This window comes from Eptesicus fuscus, chromosome 19 (genome assembly GCF_027574615.1).
Source record: "Eptesicus fuscus isolate TK198812 chromosome 19, DD_ASM_mEF_20220401, whole genome shotgun sequence".
Lineage (NCBI taxonomy): Eukaryota > Metazoa > Chordata > Mammalia > Chiroptera > Vespertilionidae > Eptesicus > Eptesicus fuscus.
The window spans coordinates 46,288,140-46,308,833 of record NC_072491.1 but is presented as its reverse complement, the minus strand read 5'-3'; the positions used below and the strand labels follow the sequence as shown (position 1 = coordinate 46,308,833).

The following is a 20,694-nucleotide window of genomic DNA, read 5'->3' as shown; positions in this document are numbered from 1 at the left end:
CACGGAGTTTCCTCTGCCTGGGATACCTTTCTCCCTCAGTCTTTCTCCGGCAAGCTCATACTTATGCTGAAAGACTCAGCTCAGACTCACCCGAGTATCATTTCCTGAGCCCCAAGCTACTCTGCTTCCCTCTGCTTCAACACCCACCACCTCATGTTGGCAACATCAGCTCTCTGGTCTACCTCTAACAGTGGACCCTGAGTTCTGAGAAGACCATGTCTGACTCTTCCCTGATTCCCAGAGCCCAGCACAGGGCCTGATCTACAGTGAGTGCTTGGAGGAGCACTTTCTGGAATCTGGCCCAACACCCTTCTTTGCTCTCATCCTCTAAATGGGCATGTGAATTGGCTCAGCCCCTGCCCAGAGAAACAGGAAGTTAGAGATTAGTACAAAGTGGCTGAACCCCCTCACAGGCTCTCCCACTATTTGTGGTGGGTTGTGAAACAGAACGTGGGCAGCCCAGAGAGGGGACCCAGGAAGCTGTGGGTGGTGGGGGTCCCCAAGGGGAGATGATCCCATCAGGGAAGCAGATGGTCCATGAGGTATAGGTCTCATGGGTCCAAAACCATCCATCCCTCCAGAAACTCCATCAGTAGAACAACATTTCTTTAGCTGAAATCTCTCATCCTGGTTAAAATGTAAAGTCCCATGGCAAAGATTTCTAAGCTGTCTTCATCTCTACAGCTTTTTTATAATCATCAAGTGATATAGCAGAACCTGTGCCCACCATCTCATTTAATTTCATAACAACTCTATGAGATCAGCATTATTTTTCCCCATTTTATGGAAGAAGAAACTAAGTACAGAGAAATTAAGTTGCCGACAGTCACCCAGCTTCTTAAATGGTAGAGGTGGAATTCAAACTCAGCTCTGTCTGGCCCATGGCCCTCTTACCCAAAAGGTTAAATTGCTACTTGAACAAGGGGAAAGTCTCTGAACAGGAACCAGGAGACCTGCCATGTGACTTTGGCCTGGTCACAATCATTCTGACCCTTGATTTCCTCATCGTTTTCCTCTGAGCCCAAGACTACACTTGGCCCAAGACACATTTAGCATCACTTCCTCTACGGAGCCTCTCCCAACCACTCCATCTCATCGTCAGTGGAGAACTAATCAAACCTTCCTTTGGCTCCCACTGACCCCATTGTCCCAGCACCTATATATCAGTTAGTTATCGCTGTCTAACAAACCACTCCCAAACTCAATGGCTTCAAGCCAGCGGTCAGAAAACATTCTTAAAAGGCCAGATTGTAACTATTTTGAGCTTTGTGGATCATACAGTCTCTGTTGTAACTATTCACCTCTGTCTCTGTAGCTCGAAAGAAACTATAAATAATGCATAAATAAATGGGCATAACTGTAAAATTTTACTTATAAAAAACAGGCAGCTTGCTGGACCACAGGCCATAGCTTGTCAATCCATGCTTTGAGCAGTAAGCGTTTATCATTGCTCGTGAGTCTATGAGTTAGCTGAACTAATCTGCTCATCTGGGCCGGGCTCTGCTGATCTTGGCTGACTCACACATGCATCTGTGGTCATTGGCCAGATGCCTGGGGGTTAGCTGGTCTAAGATGCTTATTTGCATACTTGATAGTTGGCCTGCTATCAGAGAAGGTGACAGAGATGACTAGGCCATGTGTCTCTCGTCATCAAGGAGATTAGCCTTTGTTTTACTAGAAATACTGCGAAGTTCCTAGAGGTGGTGGTAGCACACAAGGCCAGTTGAGGCCGAGGCTCAAAACTGGCACACTATCACTCCCATCACATTTTATTGAGAAAGCATATCACAAAACCAGCCCAGATTCAAGAAGTAGGAAATAGCCTTGGTCTCTCGATAGAGGAGCCAGGAAGTCACATCGAAAAGGGCCTGGGGATAGCACAGGCCACAGAACTGTGGTCATTTCCAGTTATTCCACCATAGCCGTGGCACTTGTTTATACATGTTTGTTACATGCATGCCTCCCTACTTTCAGACTGTAAGCTCCTTAGAGATGGATTTCTATGTCTTATTCATCTTTATATCTCCAGTGCCTAATAGTGATGGAACAGTCTATGTGACCTCCTACGGGCCCTCAATTCCTTCCATCCCCATCACCACTACCTCCACCCTGGCCCAAGGCACTGCCAGCTCTCACCTGGCCCACTGCCACAGCCTCCTGCATGCCGAGGGGGTGGTTAATATTGAGTAGTCATTGGAAACAAGTTCACATCCATTGGAGCAGGTGTACAAGGCAAGTGCAAAAGAGACTGAGCACCTGAGAGGGGGGTTGGAGGCTTCTGCTAATATAGAGACTTGGGCAGAAAGAGAATTCTAGAGATTCTGATACCCTGGTCATGATTCTGCTCAGTGTTAGTCCTGGTGCACCTCCTGACAAGGCTTCTGGGGTCCACCACAGCAGGAAAGTGCGAGAACTCTGACACAGGGAACCGACGTGGCAAGCCCGGAGCAATGAGGGTTTAGCATTGGAAGCCCTGGGCTAAGCCTCAGCTCTGTTTCTTTACAAATAACTTAACGTCTGAGCCTCATTTCATCATCTGTAAAATGGGAATACAAATAAATAACCCTCCCCTCTTCATAAAACCCAGAATGAAAGAGTTTGTGGTAAAGGGTGTAGCAGTAAGAGCTAACACCGTGTTTTGCCAGGAGTGGCTGTAAACATTTTGCATGCCCATAACTCATTTAGCCCCCACCACAACCTCACAAGGCAGGTCCTGCTGTTATCCCCATTGTACAGATGAGGAAGCAAAGGCTCAGAAATGGTCAGTGACTTGCCCAAGGCCACAGTGCTAATAGGATGTGGATCTGGGATTTGAGTTCACACTCTTTTGCTCCACACTCAACAGGTGAGTTATTATCCAGGCTCTCAGTCCTCCTCAAGGCCAGGATGACTTCCTCTTTTCTTCCCTTCTGCACTTAATTGGCCAAGTGGGGAAAAAAAAAAGGCCCGTGTCAATGCTACCCTTTCCATAAAATGGACCTAGTAATCCATGCCACCCTTGGCGGGTCACCATGAGGAATAACGGAGGCGGGGTGACAGCGCACTGTCTGTCACCCAGCACTGCCAAATCGAAGGGTACTTCTGGACCGGACAATGTGGACACTGAAAGGCCCACAGAGGAGTGGCTGTTACAGAGCAGGCCACCCCCAGCCAGAGGTCACCTTGTTTGTGCAACGACCAGCTGATGCTGAAATCCAAGAGGCTGCCATCTGCCCTCAGAGCAGGCCTAGACACTGTTTTCCTGTTTGCATCACTGGCTTCAGGTTGCATTTTTTTCTTAAAAAAAAAATATTTTTTTGGCAAGGGATATTGTCCCGAATCTTTTAAGTGGTTTGGTTTTCTTTCTTTTCCTGATTTTTTTTTTCTTTGATTGCATGTAGTTCAAACAATGGCGTCATTTATGGGCTCCAGGCGGCCTCCTACCACCGGTCCCACACTGAGCTCTGCTTTTTAAATCGTTGGCTGCTGTTACTCTGACCTGAAACCACAGCTCTCCTCTGAGGTCGGGTCACGTGGCATCTGAGGGCTCCAGAACCTTGGAGCTGCAGTGTGGGCTAACCAGGATTCTGACTTACTTTAAATGCATCCGTTGTTACTAAATGCCCAGTGGTATGTTTTCCTCTCCCCAAAATGGGTCACCAAGGTTTTCAGTGTTAAGCTCCATAGGTCTAACCCTTCCTCTCTTGATTCCTTCTTTACTTCGGGAAATTTGATACATAGAGCTGACCAAGGTCAGCTGCACTCAGCATGTGTAACTGAACAGCATGTACAACGTGGGCCCTCTGCCCTCCTGGATTCCTGGAATTGATACACTTCATGTTAAGACGGTAATTGTGGAGAGGAGGCACATGGAACCCCAATAGTCACTTACACTATAGTATGAATTGGTCTCCCAGCAGACCTGAAAGCAGTTGCTCGATGGAGGAGGTGAAGATGAGATTTCTGGGAGTTACAAATGGAATGAGACCCGAGGGTGGGGAAGGGTAGGAACAGAGACTGTTACACGCTGAAAGTGAACTTTACTTTGGTCATGAGTTTGCCTTGTGCTGGGGACATGCCAAATCTTCACTCCAAGAGGAGGTTATCATCTAAGAGACCTCCCTATTGGTTATGAGATTTATTCTTGATTTACTTTAACAAATTTTATATGGTACATCTACGTGTTAGGGGCTATTCTAAGCTCTTTACAAATATAAACTGATTTAATCTTCACAACAACCTCTCTAGATAAGTATCATTCCCATTCCCATCTTAGCGATGAGGAAACTGGGGCAAACAACAATTAAGTAATTTGCCAGACCTCGCACGGCCTCTGAGTGGCGGAGCTGGAATTCGTATCCAGGCAGTCTGGTTCTAAAGTCCACGCTATTAACCTCTATGCTGTAAAAGCAAAAGAACGCAGAGCCACTGATTTTATCCTTTCTGAAAAGTAAATGAATAAACTGTGATGAGTAAGTCATTTCAACATTCAACTTAAAAGGCATCAAGATGGTCAGATCAGTCATCAGAGATTGACTTATGAATTTGACGATGACATTCGTTAGTTCACATTTTGAGTCATCCCACAAGTATTACCAAGCACCCTCCATGCCTCTGGACACTGAGTAGATGATCATGAATAAGACAGTCACTACTCAGAGCTTACAGTCTGGACAGGGGTCAGGGCCTCAGATGGCAGGTGGCAGGTGGCATGTGTAGGCCAGCTCACTGTGGGAGTCCCAGGATGGGACGGGGCAGGTTTAGAGAAGTGACATCTAAACTGAGGCCTCACAAAGAAATAGAAGTTGGCCAGAGGACAAGGTAGGGGCACAATGAACCAGGAAGTGGAAAGAGCACGCGCAAAGGCCCAGCGGTGATGAAGAGCTGGTTAGTTAGGAAAACAAAGTTGAGTGCGGCTGGTAGGAGGCGGGGGTGTGGAAAGGTGAGGGTGGGAGCTGAAAGTGGTCAGACAGCGGGGCCAGACACCACAGGGCCATGTGGACCCTGATGGAGGGTTGGGTTTACCCTGGGGTCCAGGGGGAGTGGACCAGGAGAGGTTCTGAGGGCGTGTGTTTTTTAAGCCGGGGAGGGCCAGGTACAGAATTGAATGGGATGGATTAGGGGCAGTGGTGGCTTCTATTGACTATAAGGAGCAAAAGACACATCTCTCCCCTTAACTGCGCCTCCGGATCTGTGGGTTGATTAAAGGAGACTGAGCCTGATTACAGCAAGTTAAATATAACAGTTTACCTCAATGTCCGGGCCCACGTCGCCTTGATACAATGCAGACTTGGCCGAGGAAACACGCCCATAAAAGAAATAATCCCCAGTGATGAGAGAAGCCAAACCAGAGAGTCTTTAAAGTTACAGACTGAAGGTATTGGATTCTGATGAACTTTCATTTCCCCAGGCCCCATCAGCACAGGACAAAAATGAGGATGAACAGGGACGCGTAACAGAAACTACGTCATGCCTGTGGCTTGTCCCACCCCCACCAGGCTCTGCTGGGACCTCAGTCTCTGCTTTCAGACCCGAGGAAGCCTTGGGGTGTCTCCCGTGCACAAGGCAGTTCTTCCTTTAATCCAGAAACGTCCACCCACCTTCGCTTTGCCACTCACCTTGTGCTTCCTGTCACTTCCCTGGTGGCACCATCACCCACAAAGGCCACTCATCCTGCTGCTATTTCCTTTGCCCATGTCTCCTGGCCACACTATAAGTCATCTGGGAACCCCTTTGACGCAGCCACAAAGCTGAGCAAAAGCGCCGTCTTAGATCCTTGGAAACATTTAGACACAGCTCCTTCATTCCCCAGCAAATTTACTTTGAGTGTTTGCCAAATGCCAGGCACTGGGGACACACAAAGATGGATAAAAGTCAGTCCCAGCCCATGAAGAGAGCCCAGCCTCATGGAGGAGGGGAGGGCTCTCAGGCTGGGCTAGCCCAGGGGAGGCATCTGAAAGCCTGCCGTCCAAGCATCAGCACACAGCACACGGGGAATGTCACCAGGTGATGGTGGGGAGGGAGGGGGGCATTGCAGGAAGAGGGCGCATGCAGGGTTTGGTCTCAGCCTCGCCTGCCATGACGGCAAGTCTCCCCCTTCGATGCTAAAGAATGCTCTGGCATCCTGCTCCACCTCGAGCTGAGAGACAGCAGCAGTAACAGTAAGAATGGCAGTAACTGACTAGGTTCTAGAACAGCTCTGTTCAATAGAAGGTTCTGAGGTGACGGAAATGTTCGCTATCTGTGCTGCCCAATGTAGTAGTCACTAGCCACCTGTGACTGCTATGCACCGGATATGTGGCTAGTGCAACTGATGAACTGAATTTTTAATTTTAGTTCATTTTAACGGCCACATGTGACTAGTGGCTACTGTATTAGACAACACAGTAGGAGAAGCTGTGCTAAGTACTTTATGGGTAATATTTCAAGTCTAACAATAAAGCCTGACATCCAAACATGATTACAATCTTCATTTGATAGACACAGGAACTGAGGCCCAGTGAGGGTAAATATTTGTCCGAGACACTCAATTTGCAGGTGTGGAGCCAAGATTCAAATCCCGGCAGACCAAGCCCAGAGAGAAGGAATGGTTCCTTCATCGTACATCCATCCATTCATTCCACAGACACGTGGTCATTGTGCCCATGGTGAGACCAGCACCGTGCTATGGATGGGGATACAGACATAAATGAAACAGGGCCTCTGGCCTTGGGGAGCAGATGATCTACAGAGGGAAACAGACCGAAGGAAGCCTCACCACCACGTGACAACTGCAATGTTCAAGGCCAGCTCCCGGAGCTGGGGAGCCCTCAGCTGCGGCCCTTAACCCAGGATAGGGATGCTGGGGGCAGGGGCGTCTTTCCATGATGAGGAATGCCTGAGAGGAAGGGGTAGGGAGTGTCAGGGAGGGGACCAAGTCACCCCTCTGCCATGCAGCTCATGGGACAAGTTGATTTCTACAACTTGAAATCTCCCCTGACATGTCCTCAACTGTCCAAATTGACCATTGGCAAACCACTCAGACTGCGGTTTCCGGAACTTTCCAAGATCTGCACCGTGAGAATCTAACCTAGCACTCAACTCTTATAGGCCTTCAACAGAGCTTTAGCATCAGCTAGACCACAGTTCAAGTCCCAGCTTCACTCCACAGTGGCTGGTGACCTTAGGCAAACTTTTTAACCTTTCTGAGCCTCGGTTTCCTCATCTGAAAAATTAGGATGCTAATACTTACTTTCTACGGTTGTTATGAGGATTATATGTGTGAAGCCCTGTTATTTTGTATTCTTAATAGGTGGTTGCTGTTATTACTCAAATTATGATTGACTAAAGCTGCAAGTAGACCAGGTCCCCTTGCTGCTCTGCCCTTCGCACCAGGGCACCGAGGCACGGGAGGGAGGAGGTGTGAACCAGGGGCTCAGTGTCAGAAGGTCTGGGGTTCCCTCCAAGCTTGGTCACTCACGTGAGCAAAATTGAGTGAGTCACATCCCCATTCTGGGCCTCAGTTTCCCCATCTGTAACATGAGAATATTGGCCTAGATTTGGTCATTTACATGCAAATGCCGAGTGGGACGTCCAGGGAACTAAAATGAGCTAAGGCAGTGATCGGCAAACTGTGGCTCGTGAGCCACATGCAGCTCTTTGGCCCCTTGAGTGTGGCTCTTCCACAGAATACCACGGCCTGGGTGAGTCTATTTTGAAGAAGTGGCGTTAGAAGAAGTTTAAGTTTAAAAAATTTGGCTCTCCAAAGAAATTTCGGTTGTTGTACTATTGATATTTGGCTCTGTTGACTAATGAGTTTGCCCACCACTGAGCTAAGGGGACCTAATGTGGGAACGTTTACCTTTCAATTCCTGCTGACAGTTGCCACATGGGAACGCTACTACAGAGAATCTGAACATAATCAGATTTCCTGATTTTCACCAGAAGCTAGACATGCCATTTGCCAAACAACATGGATGGACCCTGAGGGCATTATGCTAAGTGAAGTCAGACAGAGAAAGACATATATCGTGTGGTCTTATTATGGACTCAACCCCAAAAAAAATTAAAAATAAAAGCTCATAGATATAGAGAACAGATTGGTGATTGCCAGAGGCTAGGGGTGAGGGCAGGGCAAAATGGGTGAAAGGTCTCAAAATAGGCCTTGAATTAAAAATAGATGGTAACTAATATTGTAATAACTATATATGGTGTCAGGTGGTTACTAGACTTAACGTGGTGATCACTTGGTATAGGACATAAATGGCTAATCACTGTGTTGTACACCTAAAACTAATATAATATTGTATATCAACTATAATTTAAAAATACACTTCAAACTTTATATTTTTTTAAAGATGGTAACTCTTTGCATCATTCCGTCTTATCAAACACTATAAAGTTAAACAAGGCAGGTCTCGAGCCAAGGCTAGCCGAGTGCTGCAGGTCAGATAACTTCTCAGGCCCTCCCAGCCCTGACCGCGGAGACTCTGCCCCAGGAGCTCCAGCACACTGCCCCCCACCCCTGCTGCCCTCTTTGCCCACTTCTGAGAAAACACATCTTTCAGGTCCCCTTTTCGGTTCCTTCCCCCATGTGTGTCACAAACCTATGAGGCCTCAGAGGGTTCCCCGTTGAGGGCCGGGCCTCCTGGAACCCTATAGAGATGCAACCTGGCAAGTTCTCCTTGCATTTCCAGGAGCCTCTCTGAACCTCTCAGTTCCACTTTGTGACGATTGATTTCCTACACTGACCTCAGTCTCCACTGCACAAGCGGAGAGCTTGATGAAATAATGGTTTCAGCCACAATGTGTAGGAGCAGGTGTGAAAGGAGGTGAAGCTGACAGCCAGTGAATAAAGAGCCATCCACACGCCAGGCACCGTTCAGATCCTGGCGCAGGTGTTTAATCTTCGTGGCAACCTATCAGGTACGTACTATTATCATCATCATTTTTCCCCAGGTGAACCCGAGGTTCCAAGAAGTTGAGTAACCTGCCCAGGGTCACCCAGCTAGTAAGCAACACTGCTGAGACCCCGGGGGCCCAGCTCCCGAGCCCCATACTTATAACTTGTATCCTTCTGATGCTGAAATGCATAGTCATCCTCCTCCTAACATTCCACAGACTCCGCAGCCCAGTCAGGATGAAATCCCACCTCCACAGATGGGCCTGTCTGATCCAGCCCAGCCCTGCTTTCCAGCATCGTATCTCACTCCCCTCATGGAATCATGTGTGCCTCTGTGCCTTTTCACATGCTGATCCCTTTGCTTGAGAAGCTCTTCCCTCATTCTGATTGGTGGCCATCACAGCTGACCTTTCAAAGCATCTTCTCTGTGAAGTCACCATGGACTTCCTGTGTCTGCATGGTGCATCTGTTTCATCACTGCAGGGCTCCCTTGGGGTAAGCATCACCTCATGGTATGTTTGTCTCCTCATGAGATTAGAAGCTCCTTGAGGGAAGGGGTAGGGCTTAGTCCTCTAGCCCTGACCACACAGCAGAATCAACACATATTGTCTAAGATGACCTAGACTGACTCTTGTCCTGCCTGCACTCCCTTCATGTTTAGTGTAGCCTGACCCCATGGGAACCAAGATACCACAGCTAGGGACATTGCCATTGGATCAGCCAGTGGTGCCATCCTGTATCATAGCACAGCACTACAGACTGAGTGGTTTAACCAGCTCTCACAATTCTGAAGGCTGGAAGTCCAAGATCAAGGTGTCAGCAAGTAGATTTCCTCTGAGGCCTGTCTCCTTGGCTTGCAGTGTCATATGGTTGTCCCTCTGTGTGTGTGGCTGGGTCCTAATCTCCTCTCCTTACCAGAACACCAGTCATTTGGATTAGGGCCCACCCCAAGGACATCATTTAACCTTAATTACCTCTTCTAAGGTAATTAAGACCGTATCTTCAAATGCAGCCACATTCTAAGGTACTTGGGGTTAAGACTTCAACCTGTGAATTTAAGGGGACACAATTCAGGCTATTACACACTCCAATTTCCCCCCCTTCCTTTTGCTCCCCAAGGTAATCTACATGTAGCTATAATCATTAAAGATCAGGAGCATCCAGCCCAGCCTTTGCACTTCACAAATAGGGAAACTGAGGCCCACAGATGCGAAATGGCACCCCATTAAAATCAACCAGCAAATGAAGTCAGAGTTCCTGGCTACTCGTCCAGAGTTCTCCCTATGACCCCATATCCATTAGCAAATACCATCTTTGCTCTTCTGAGTACCCCCTCACCCCTAAGGCAGAGCAGAAGGTAGGCTAACGGGAGCCAGGAGCAGATTTCCTGCCAGGAAGTCTCCTCCCTCTCCCTGCTCTATGATGGCAGGACTAATACCCATGCCTCACCCAAAGCCCAGCCTCTAGAGCTGTTCCCGCCACCTGCAGGGTTCCTCCAGGCTGCCCTGGCCACCATGGTCAGCCTCGGAACTCCCAGAAGGAGAAGTTGACTGAAACAACAAGCAGCTGACTTTCTCTTTTCAGTCCAGAGTGTCAGTAGAAAAGGATTTCCTCACCACCGCACATGCTCTGCTTTGGTTGGTCAAGGGCCTACAAGAAGCTGAGAACCGTGGGGGCCTGCGGAGTAGCCCCCTCAGTCCACAGCCCTTTACAGTCCAGTCCTCTCCCGAGCCACCCTCATTGCGTCCACGCTGTCAGAACTCAAAGCTCTTCTTGAGTGACCAGACCATCGGGGCCATGTGGACAGGGCCCCCATGCCTGCAAAAGAAAAGCCATCCTCCACAGCATGACAGGGGGGGTCCTCTGCCTGTGTCCCGCCTTGGCTCTCAGTTAGGAGCATGGATCTGGGGCCAAATTGAGCAAGCTCAAATCATTCTCCTAGCACTTTCTAGTTGGGTAACTTCAGAAAAAGTTACTTAGCCTCTCTGTGCATAAGTTTTATAATCTATAAAATGGGGACAATAGCAAGACCCTCCTTATAGAATCGTTACATATATTAAATTAGTTGATATGTGTACAGCATGAAGAAGAGTACCTAGAATACATTAAGCCTTACGTAAAATTTTTGTAAAACATAAATACTTATGTAAAGCATACATACATATGTACACACCTCCCACCCCACCCAACACAGCCAACCCAAAGATGGCAAGCTTTCCTAAGAAACCACAGTGTACAAGGCACAGATTCTGGCAGGAAACAGCTTAGGGGTGCAGGTGTACTAGATACAGCCTTGAAGGGCAGGGGTCATAACCAGCAGGCTGAAAGTGGGGGGAGGGAGTAATTCAGGTAAAGGCTGAGCAGTCGGGGCTGCTTAAGAGCACATGGGTGTTAGGCTAACGGCTGTGTGTGGTTAAAGCTCTGAGCAGGAGGACAGGTGGTAGGCGCTGAGGCTGAAAGGGCAGGAGACCAAATCTTGCAGAAAAGGGAAGCTACAGTGAGGGGTCTCAGGGTATGAACCACTTCTCGGTCTAAGAATACACCATGCACATGCCCATCTCTGGGCTTTTCATCTGGCCCTGGCCCTACTCACACCACCATTCAACAAACACCAAGATTCAACTCGGACCCTGCTCCATAGTTGGCCTGGCATAAGGTGTATGCAGTCTCTGTTCTAGAAAGAAACATAGAATCAAGAGGAAAGAAAGCTAATTAGATGATTTGAGTTCTGGGTGAAATAAGAATGAGACCCTGGACAAGGGCAGCTCCAGCTGAACTTGGGGAGGTCAGGGAGGGCTTCCCAGGAGACGGGGCATGTGAGGAGAATGGTGAAAAACACCTGAGCCTTTGCAATGGGGGCAGGTGAGGGCTGTTCCAGTCTGTGAGAAGGCACCAGGGCGTGAAACTGCTGATGATGGGTCATGACTGGAGCAAAGGGCATACAGGGGGCCACGAGGCGAGGGACAGGGCTGCGAGGGAGCAGGTGATCGGAGCCGGCAGGGCCATGTGGGTCAGGCCAAGAAAGTGTATCATCAGCCAGGAGTTAACAGGCTAGAGATGGACTTTGGGGAGGGGAAGGGCATAAATAGAGACACATTTTGGAGAGAACCCTGTGGGTTCCCCCAGCAGCAGAGCCTGAGACAAGAACATAGATGGAGGTGGTTTACTTGAGCGGTGGCCCCAGGAAGCAGCAGGGACAGAGTGAGGAGAGTGAGTTAGGGATTCAGGGGAAGACAATTAGGAGTGTGTTGCTGAGCTGGTTACCTCTGTGAGCAGCTAGGTCTCACGCTGCTGGGGACCCTCTGAGTCACTATTAATGAATTTCATATTGTCTCCAACGTTCAGTCCCCATAGTCTGAGTATCCTTCAGGAGGCATTAACTCACCCCTTCCCATCACTCCTCCAGCTTGTGCCTGGGCAGGAGCTGATGGCCTTCTGTGGTTTTGAACAAGCCCTGCACATTTAAAATAGGATGCTCACAACATGCATGAACTGTCCTCACAGCTGTGCTGGAAATCAGGTGGCGTGAGGGAGGTGTGTGGGCACAAAAACCTCTGCAGCAATCCCCTGGGTCCAAGGTGCACTGGTGAGAATTATGTTCCATTGCAAATAAAAATAGTGGCTTAATCAAGTTAGAATTATTTCACTGTTGCATTGAAGAAGTCCAGAAATAGTGATTTATGGCTTCATTTTGTGAAGGAAATTCTTCAAGCTGTGGAAGGCCATTCTCTAATGGACCAAGGTGACTGTTAGAGCTTCAGCCATCATATTCATGTTCCAGGTGGCAGAATACAGCAGCAGAAAAAGAGTGCACTCTCCCTGTTTTAAGGACACTTCTTGGCCCGCACTTAGGCATGTGGTCATTAGCTACACGAGAGGCTGACAAGTGTTGTCATTTAGATCACTGGCTAAGTACCTAACTAAAAATTTGTGATTCTTGAACTAGGAAGGGAAAGAGAATGGACCGTCTAGGACTAGCAGGTCCTACAACAAAGATGTGAGATGGGAACCAGGGGGTTAATTAGGAAGCAATTTTCACAATCCAGGGAGAGAGGGGAAGGACGGAAGCAAAGGGAGTGGGAGTGGGATGAAGAAGGGACTGCTTCTGTCAAATGTCTGGGTATAAATTTGACAGGACTTGGTGAGGGAAGTGGAGAGGAAAGGAGGGGAAGGGTTCAGGAAAGCCATTCACACACCCAGGAACTGTATAAGATCAACAGTTTGGAGTAAGGCCATGAGTCCCACTGCAGATATACTGCGTTTGAGAAGGACAGCCAGAGATGTCCAGTCAGTACATAGCTGGTGTTCAGATGGTCAGGAGAGAAGTCTTAGCCCAAGGTAGCAATTTGGGTGCACCAGGAATTGGAGCAGAGAAGAGTTCTCAGGTGGGAGTGTAGAGGACAGGATCAGGGAGCTCAGACAGCACAGTTGGGCAACATCAGAGTATCACAGGCATGGAGCTGACCTCCTGAAGTGCATGCGAGGGAGAGTCGGGAGTATTTATGCCCCTGGTTGGCTGTGTCCCTCTGTTGAAGCTGCTAACAGGAAGTCCCTTTTAGAGCTGTACTCTGGGTTTCAATAACCACCTGGCCTTCAAGCCTAGGACTGGTAATGGCTCCCAGAGATTATTCACCTTAGAGTAATGCACTATTTCCTGTTGGATTCCCTTAGTCCTTCCATACTGTCATAAACTGTGCCTTCATTAAACTCTCCTTAATTTCAAAGATGATGAAGATGATAGATGGATGGATGGATGGATGGATGGATGGATAGATAGATAGATAGATAGATAGATAGATAGATAGATAGATAGATAGAATAAACAGATGGTTGGGAGGACAGATGTATGGTAGATATACAGATAACAGGAAAGATGAGGTCACAAGAGAAAAATGAGATCAGAAGAGAGTGACAGTGGGGGGATGCATGGGGAGAAGCTGGAGTCAGCGGAGAAATGAGCTCAAGGTCAAATGTGACCCCACATTAGTTAAAAGGAAGGCTATGATGCACTTATTGGATTTGCCACCAGACGGTTGCCGATGACCTCAGTGAGAGCAGTTCCATGCTGTCAAAGAAGCCAGACTGCAATGGGTAGACAGTTGTAGAAATGAGTGGGAGATGAAGAAGTGGAGACAACTGCCTTCTCCATCGTCTTCACCTCAAAAGCCTGGCTCACATGTCACGTCCTCCACAAACTTTCTCTGGAGCTCTTTTCTTCCTCTGTGCTCCCTGAGCATCCTGTTACCCATCGGCCACAAATCAATGGCTGAGCTCCCAGGGTAGAGATCCATGACCCTCACCTACACAATGTAATAGAAAGAGCACTGGACCTGGAGTCTAGAAACATGTGTTGAAAAATCATTCAGCCCACCCTCCCAAGTTCCTGCAAAGAAAGCAGATCTTGTCCAATTTGTCAAGGCACTGGCTCTGGGGCCCTGCTCAGTGCCCATTGTCCCACACCATGGAAGGGTGACCCTCCAGTTGCCACCCAGCTGGGCCGCCTCATTGGTCAGCATCCAGTAAAGAATCACAACCTGCCCTACTACTGCCCTCATCTGCTTCCTCGGCCATGAAAAAATGTAGGGACACCCAATGGTCAAAGACATCCCTCTTTCCCACCATCGCCAGGACTGGTCAAGGCCAAAGGCAATCTCTATTACCTGAGGTTCCATCAAGAAGGGAATATTGATTATTTTACCCATGAGATTTTACTGCTCCTTCTGAATTGAACCCTAGAAACCAGATAACTCAAGGTCTTTTGTACCATTTTGTATTCAATCGTATGTTTCATTTGACAACAATTAAGACCCTCGACATTAGAAGAGCTAGGGGAGCTGTTTCAAAAGGCAGATGCCTTGGCCTTATCCCAGACCCATGGTCGGCAAACTGCGGCTCGCGAGCCACATGCGGCTCTTTGGCCCCTTGAGTGTGGCTCTTCCACAAAATACCACAGCCTGGGCGAGTCTATTTTGAAGAAGTGGCGTTAGGAGAAGTTTAAGTTTTAAAAATTTGGCTCTCAAAAGCAATTTCAATCATTGTACTGTTGATAGTTGGCTCTGTTGACTAATGAGTTTTCCGACCACTGCCCCAGACCTATGGGCTCAGAATTTGGGGGGAGAGGGAAGATCCAGGCTTGTCTATTCCTTAAAGGGTGGTTCTGATGTGGAGCCAGGGCTGGGAATCACCAAATCTAAAATTAATCACAGGCAATGAATACTGAGCTAGACCTACTGGGTGCTAAGCAGTGACACTGTGGTTAACCTTGCTATAACCCAAAGTGTGGGCTTTCTCAGCTCCACTCTGTGATGAGGAAGGGGAAACTAAGAGGTCAAGGGGCTTCCCAAACTGTGCAGCTGATAAGAGGCAGTACCAGGGTTGGAATCTGGGTCTTTCTAATTTCAACACCCAGCCTGGCCTATAGCCCTCTAGGCACACCATTCTGTGTGAGAGCCTTGTGCTAACAGACCCTAAGGCGATGGGCTGAGTCCGACTCATGCCTGGTCTAGGAGCCGATACTAGAATGAGGGTGGTCCACACATGAACAGTTAACTCTAACACAAAGCTGCCTAGGAAGGACAAACAGAGGCTCCAATGGCTTTGAGAGTCCAGTGGTAGTGTGGTGGGGACACGGCGAGGAACCAAGGAAAGCTTCTGGGAAGCGGTGATGATTGAGCTGGGTCTTGAATGATACCATGGGTACTTCCATCTGTCATACAACAGGCCACACACTGTGGTTGGTCCAGGGGATAGAAAGATAAACAGGACACAGTCCCTGCCCTTGGGATGCTGAGAGTCTAGTGTTCTACCTTCTCTGCACCCCCCACGTTCCCTGCAGGCCTTTCTCCTTCCCCTACTCACCTGCCCCCATTCCTCCACCCCCCACGGTGCCTCAGCTCCCCTTGGTCCTGCAGAGCACCCTTCACAGTGAGCCAGGCTTTTCAGTCACCCAGGAAATGGGGTGCCCCAGGTCCAGAGCTCAGCCAGGAGAGAAGTGCATGGGCCCTACCCAGGCCAGGGGGTGGGGGTGGGGGACCCGGAGGCGAGCACCAGAGCCAAAGAGTGAGTCATAGCACACAGACACCTGAGAAATGGGCATAAAAAGACCCACTTCCCTGGGAAGTTGGGGAGAGAGATGAGATAGGAAGAGAAAGTGCTTTGAGCTCCTCAGAAGAAAGAGACCATAAACAGATCCAGGGTGTTATTACCATGGTCATTACCTGCTTCAATTATAGGGGCACTCATCCAACTGCATGAGGAATCGCTAACCAGTCCTGCAACCCATACAGGGTTGTGTTTTTAATATAATTTCATTTTTATTATTAACAGCTAAGCCCATGAAATATTCCTCAAGTCATTCTAATGTGTTAATACTCCCCTTCAGGCTGGCGGGGAGGAGGGTCCTGCTCCCTCCCACATGACCAGGCAAGGATCCAGCCCAGAGAAGAGAATGTGAACCCCCCCAACTCCCCCACCCCTCCCACCCCCCCGCCAACACCCCAGCACTCCAGCCCTGAGTCCTTCCCACAGAGGTCTGCCATCATCTCTTGGTCCCTGGTCTCATTGTCCAAATTCCTCATCTCCTTGGCCCTTCATGCCTTCCCTTGCTTCATGTCCCTGCCTACACCTGCCTTATCTGTGCCTCAATCAAGGGCGAGAATTGAGGGAACTCCTGCTGGGTGCCAGGCACTGAGGAAATGAAGATTAGTTAGACACAGTCTTTGCCTTCGAGCAGAAAAGCACAGAGGCTGTTTCATTCATTCACCCAACTAGCTCTGAGCAGGGCACCATGTTCTGGACCTTGTGCCGTATACTCAGAATGGGGAGGTGAATAACACACATCCCACCCACAGGAAACACACCTGTGAAGGGACACTGACCCCCAACAACTGCAGGAATACACACCAATGAGTATTATAATAAAGCAATGGCCCCAAGTGCTGGGGAGGTAGAAGGAAGAACCTACCATGGGGAAGGTTCCCAGGATGAACAGACCTGAGATAGGCCTCAGGGTGCTCAGGGAGGGAAGGGCACTGCAGGCAGAGGGAACAGCATGAGCAAAATGCTCGGGGCATGGGGAGGGGTCCAATGTGGCTGGGGTGATGGTGAGTTGGGAGGAGAGGTAGAAGTGAGGGCCTCATATGCCATGACTATAATGATGGACAGCAGCGTTTACAGACCCAGCCATGAGCTCGGGACTGAAGATGCCTAGGCTGCCCAGCCAGTAAGAGGACAAGCAGGCTCAGGGGGCCGTGGCTCTTGATGCCAATGTAAGGGGTTTGATTGAGGGCGGAAGTGGGGAATTTAGGCAGAGGGAAGGGGAGCAGCAGGCTCCTTGGGATAACTGGGGCTTTGGGCAGGATAAGGGCCACTTGAAGGGGGCTATGGGAGGAAGAAGGTACAACTGGGGAGAAGAGGGCCTCACGGAGGGTTCCCAGGAGAGCCTTGGCCTCCTCCACAAGCACCTGGGGTCAGCATAGAGCGCATCACAAGGGGCAGAGCTAGAAACAACCATAAGGAATATCTCGGGTGAGTAGGACATTCCCCTTCTAAGTAATTCACCAAGCGGCCAAGTTTGTACTCTACACTACCCGAGCCTTAATTCGAGGCAATAGTATCTCTTGCTTAGACTGCTGTAGATGAAGTCCAAAATCCTTACCAGAAGGTTCTGTGTGGTCTCTTCCTGGCTTCACCCACCCACATCGTGTTCACTCACCCCTCCCTCTGCCCCACTTCGCCCCCGCCATGGACTTCCTACACTCCACCGCACAAGACTTCTTCAAGGATCTTGCAAAAGCCAAGCTCTTTGTGTCCCCGGAACTTCATGCTTAAAACACTTGTCACTCCTCCTATCCTCCCTGTTCCATTTCCAAGCTGACCCTTGTCCTTTAGGGTCCAGGCCTCACTGACCCTCCTCCTGCCTGTTCCACAGCCCATGACACCCCGTCTCCAGCTGGTGCTTTTATGATATTTGTTCATTATCTGGCTTCTGCACAGCATTATAAACTGGACCTTTTCACAGCCCTGCTCCCCATGGCTGGGGCAGTGCCTGGCACAGAGCAGGATTCATGAGTCTTTATTGGGTGAATGAATGAGTCCACAAGAGAGAAAATGAACAGATGAATGAGTGTGCAAGCCTTGAGCTGTCCTTTAACTTTGCGCTGTTCTCTATGCCCAGACCATCCTCCTCTCTTCACTCCCAAGCCCCCCTTAGTCCCTCTTGCCCCGAGAAGGCCTCCCTCTAGCGGAAGGGGACACTCTTCTCAATGACCACCATGGGCTGTGTTGTCTGAACATCGTGACGCTTCAGTCAACACACTGGTTTGTGGTGACTCCCTGTGTGTGTAAATCTTGCCTCTCCTGCTAGAAGACAGCTCATCCAGGCCTGACTCTGTTAGACACAAAACTGGGCTCCCAGATAAGGGAGGTGAGGGGTCACATGCCTGAAAGTGAGCTCAGCCACCAAAAGGGGTTGAGTCACTGTAAAGGGTTTTGAACATGACATAGCATCATATAAATGTAGCCCTTTCCCTCCCTTTCCTGCACGGATTGAGCACTCTCTACCCCTAAGGGTCTGAGAGGTGATACCAGAGAGGGGAATTGTGCTTAAGCCCTGGGCCCTGAGTGCTAGTTTTCAGCCCAGTTACAAGAGAAGACCTGATCATTGGCAATCACCATGTAAAACTATCAGCTAAGTGCCCAAGAGAACCCCACCTTCGGAATTCCATGTCTTTATCACTGAACAATCCCAGAGTCTGGCCCCACGCCCGTGAGGCACCTGGGTGCTCAGTTCCCTTTCCCTCTGGGTGGTGTCCTCTTTCAGCATCCCTACTGGATCCTATTTCCACCTTCCCATTTAATCTTCTCTGGTGTGTGTGTGTGTGTTGGGGCGAGGGGGGGGGGGGGGGGGGCGGGATAGGGAGCCGCGAGGGTGAGACAGCAAGTTTGCCCCAGAAAAAGCACATGCTGCTAAAACCACTCCTGGGCTGTCTGCACACTCTACCACCCCCTAGGACAGCTGTTATTGATGAGTCATTTATGCGTGCTTGAACTCAACAGCCTGCCTCCAACAAACTCATCCCAATTCGGCAACACAGCCAAATGGCCATGGAGAGCGTCAATGCTTGAACCTGGACTCTGAAGGTCCCAGTGAATCCCTAAGCACGCTTCCAAGGTCCTTTCAAGGCAAAGGTGTTTTGATATCTAAAGAGAGATCCCTGTTACCACAGGAAAATAGTTCAGTTGGGTAAGGTGACTCTCTTGGCACTTTTCAGGGATTGGGACATGGGAGTTGCCAAAGTTCCTCCAATTCTACCACCCCATGTTCAGCTGCCTGGATGATGAAATATTCTGAGGAGTTTGAATTTCCTACAAGGATGAGCCGAGCTAAACTCAGTACCCCAGCCTACTTCCCCGGGATCACTAAAGGAGGTCAGGCTTGAGATGGAGCCCCCACCGACACCTTAGAGCCTAGAACACAGCTTCCCTCCTTGAATGCCAGTCACCGGGAGGAGTTACTTCACCTATTAGCTGGCAAATGAGATGCCAGGTGGAAGCAAAGTGTTGAAACAAAAGTCCAGGCACCCCCACCCCAAGGCGTGATGAAACACTTGGAAGAGGCCTTCGCAGGCAGTTGGCACCTACAGGAGAGAGCAGGAGAGGTGGGAACTGGGGCTGGGGACACCGCTGCAAGGATTCGCGTGAACTTGAGCATGCCCCCCTGACGGCAGAGAGGCAGAGGACTGGGCGGGAAGGGAATTGATAGGTTTGGGGCATGCTGGTGCCAGTGGCTCCTTGTTTGAGAGATCTTAGCAAAGTCTGAAGCCTGAGCCAGAACAGGCCCTTCATATGGAAAAGCTGCTGCAAAAGCACAGCTGCATGGACGAAAGCCCGATCAAGGCAGAATTTGGCAAACAGGTTCAGCCTTTGGTGCCTTTGGTACTTTAGAGAGAGGCTTTGCTTTCTCGTTGAGTCTCCCCACCTGAGCCCAGTGGTCCTAATAATTCCCTAAGACTTCGTGTCTGGAAAAAGCAGGAAGAGAGGTCTACTCCCGGGATGTAGAGGGAGAGGAGAAAAAGGAAGAGAGCAGGGAAGGAGAGAGGGAGAAAAGAAAACAAAAAGAATGAAATCTTTGAGATTGTATCTGTAATATTTCTGAGCTGAAATATTCAGAAATTCCAGCAGTTTAAAAAAAAAAATTCTTCCCAATGAATGGAATGCTGTGTGCTAATCCATGTGCAAGTATATACGTATCTGTGTTTGTGTGCTTGAATGCTGTGTGTGTATGTGTGTGTGAGCATGAGTGCATGTGTGAGAATCTGTGCATTTCATGATGTGAGTGGGCATGCGGGTATGTAGGTGTGAGTGTGGATGCATTTATGTGTATGTACAGGCATGTGCATATTTGTGTGTGTGTGTCTGTGCAACATCCCAGAAAGAAAACAACCCTGAAATCAGCCTCAGAAAAGGTGGGATCTTATCTCGATCGGCCACGTACCAGCTGTGTGACCTTGAGCAAGTCTTGTCACCATGCTGGGTCTCAGTTATCTCCTATGTTCTAGTTCCTTGAGCAGCAATTTTCAACCGGTGTGCCGCAAGAATCTTTAAAACATGCAATACCTGACTAGTCAGGGACACTGACCTCTTTTCCCTTAGATTATAAAAAAGAAAAAATGACAACAGCCATTACAACAATAGCTATCCAGTACTTGGCACTTAATAGAAGCCCACTAACTGCTAACTCTTCCTCTCCCCAATTCCAGGTTTTCCCCCCTTCATTGAAAGAGGTCAATGAAGGACATGATGCATAAGGTCACATGCCTCTTGCAGCCCCTTCT

The 20,694-nt window shown here is 49.1% G+C and overlaps 1 long non-coding RNA gene across 1 annotated transcript in view; it reads right to left on the bottom strand.

Moving 5' to 3' along the window:
• The window catches only part of LOC114232093 (uncharacterized), a 30,528-nt gene extending 21,278 nt beyond the window's left edge, over positions 1-9,250 (bottom strand). The window contains exon 1 of the long non-coding RNA XR_008554552.1: positions 9,110-9,250. This is a non-coding gene — a long non-coding RNA (uncharacterized LOC114232093). The remainder of the gene's footprint in view (positions 1-9,109) is intronic.
• Positions 9,251-20,694: the final 11,444 nt, after the last annotated feature.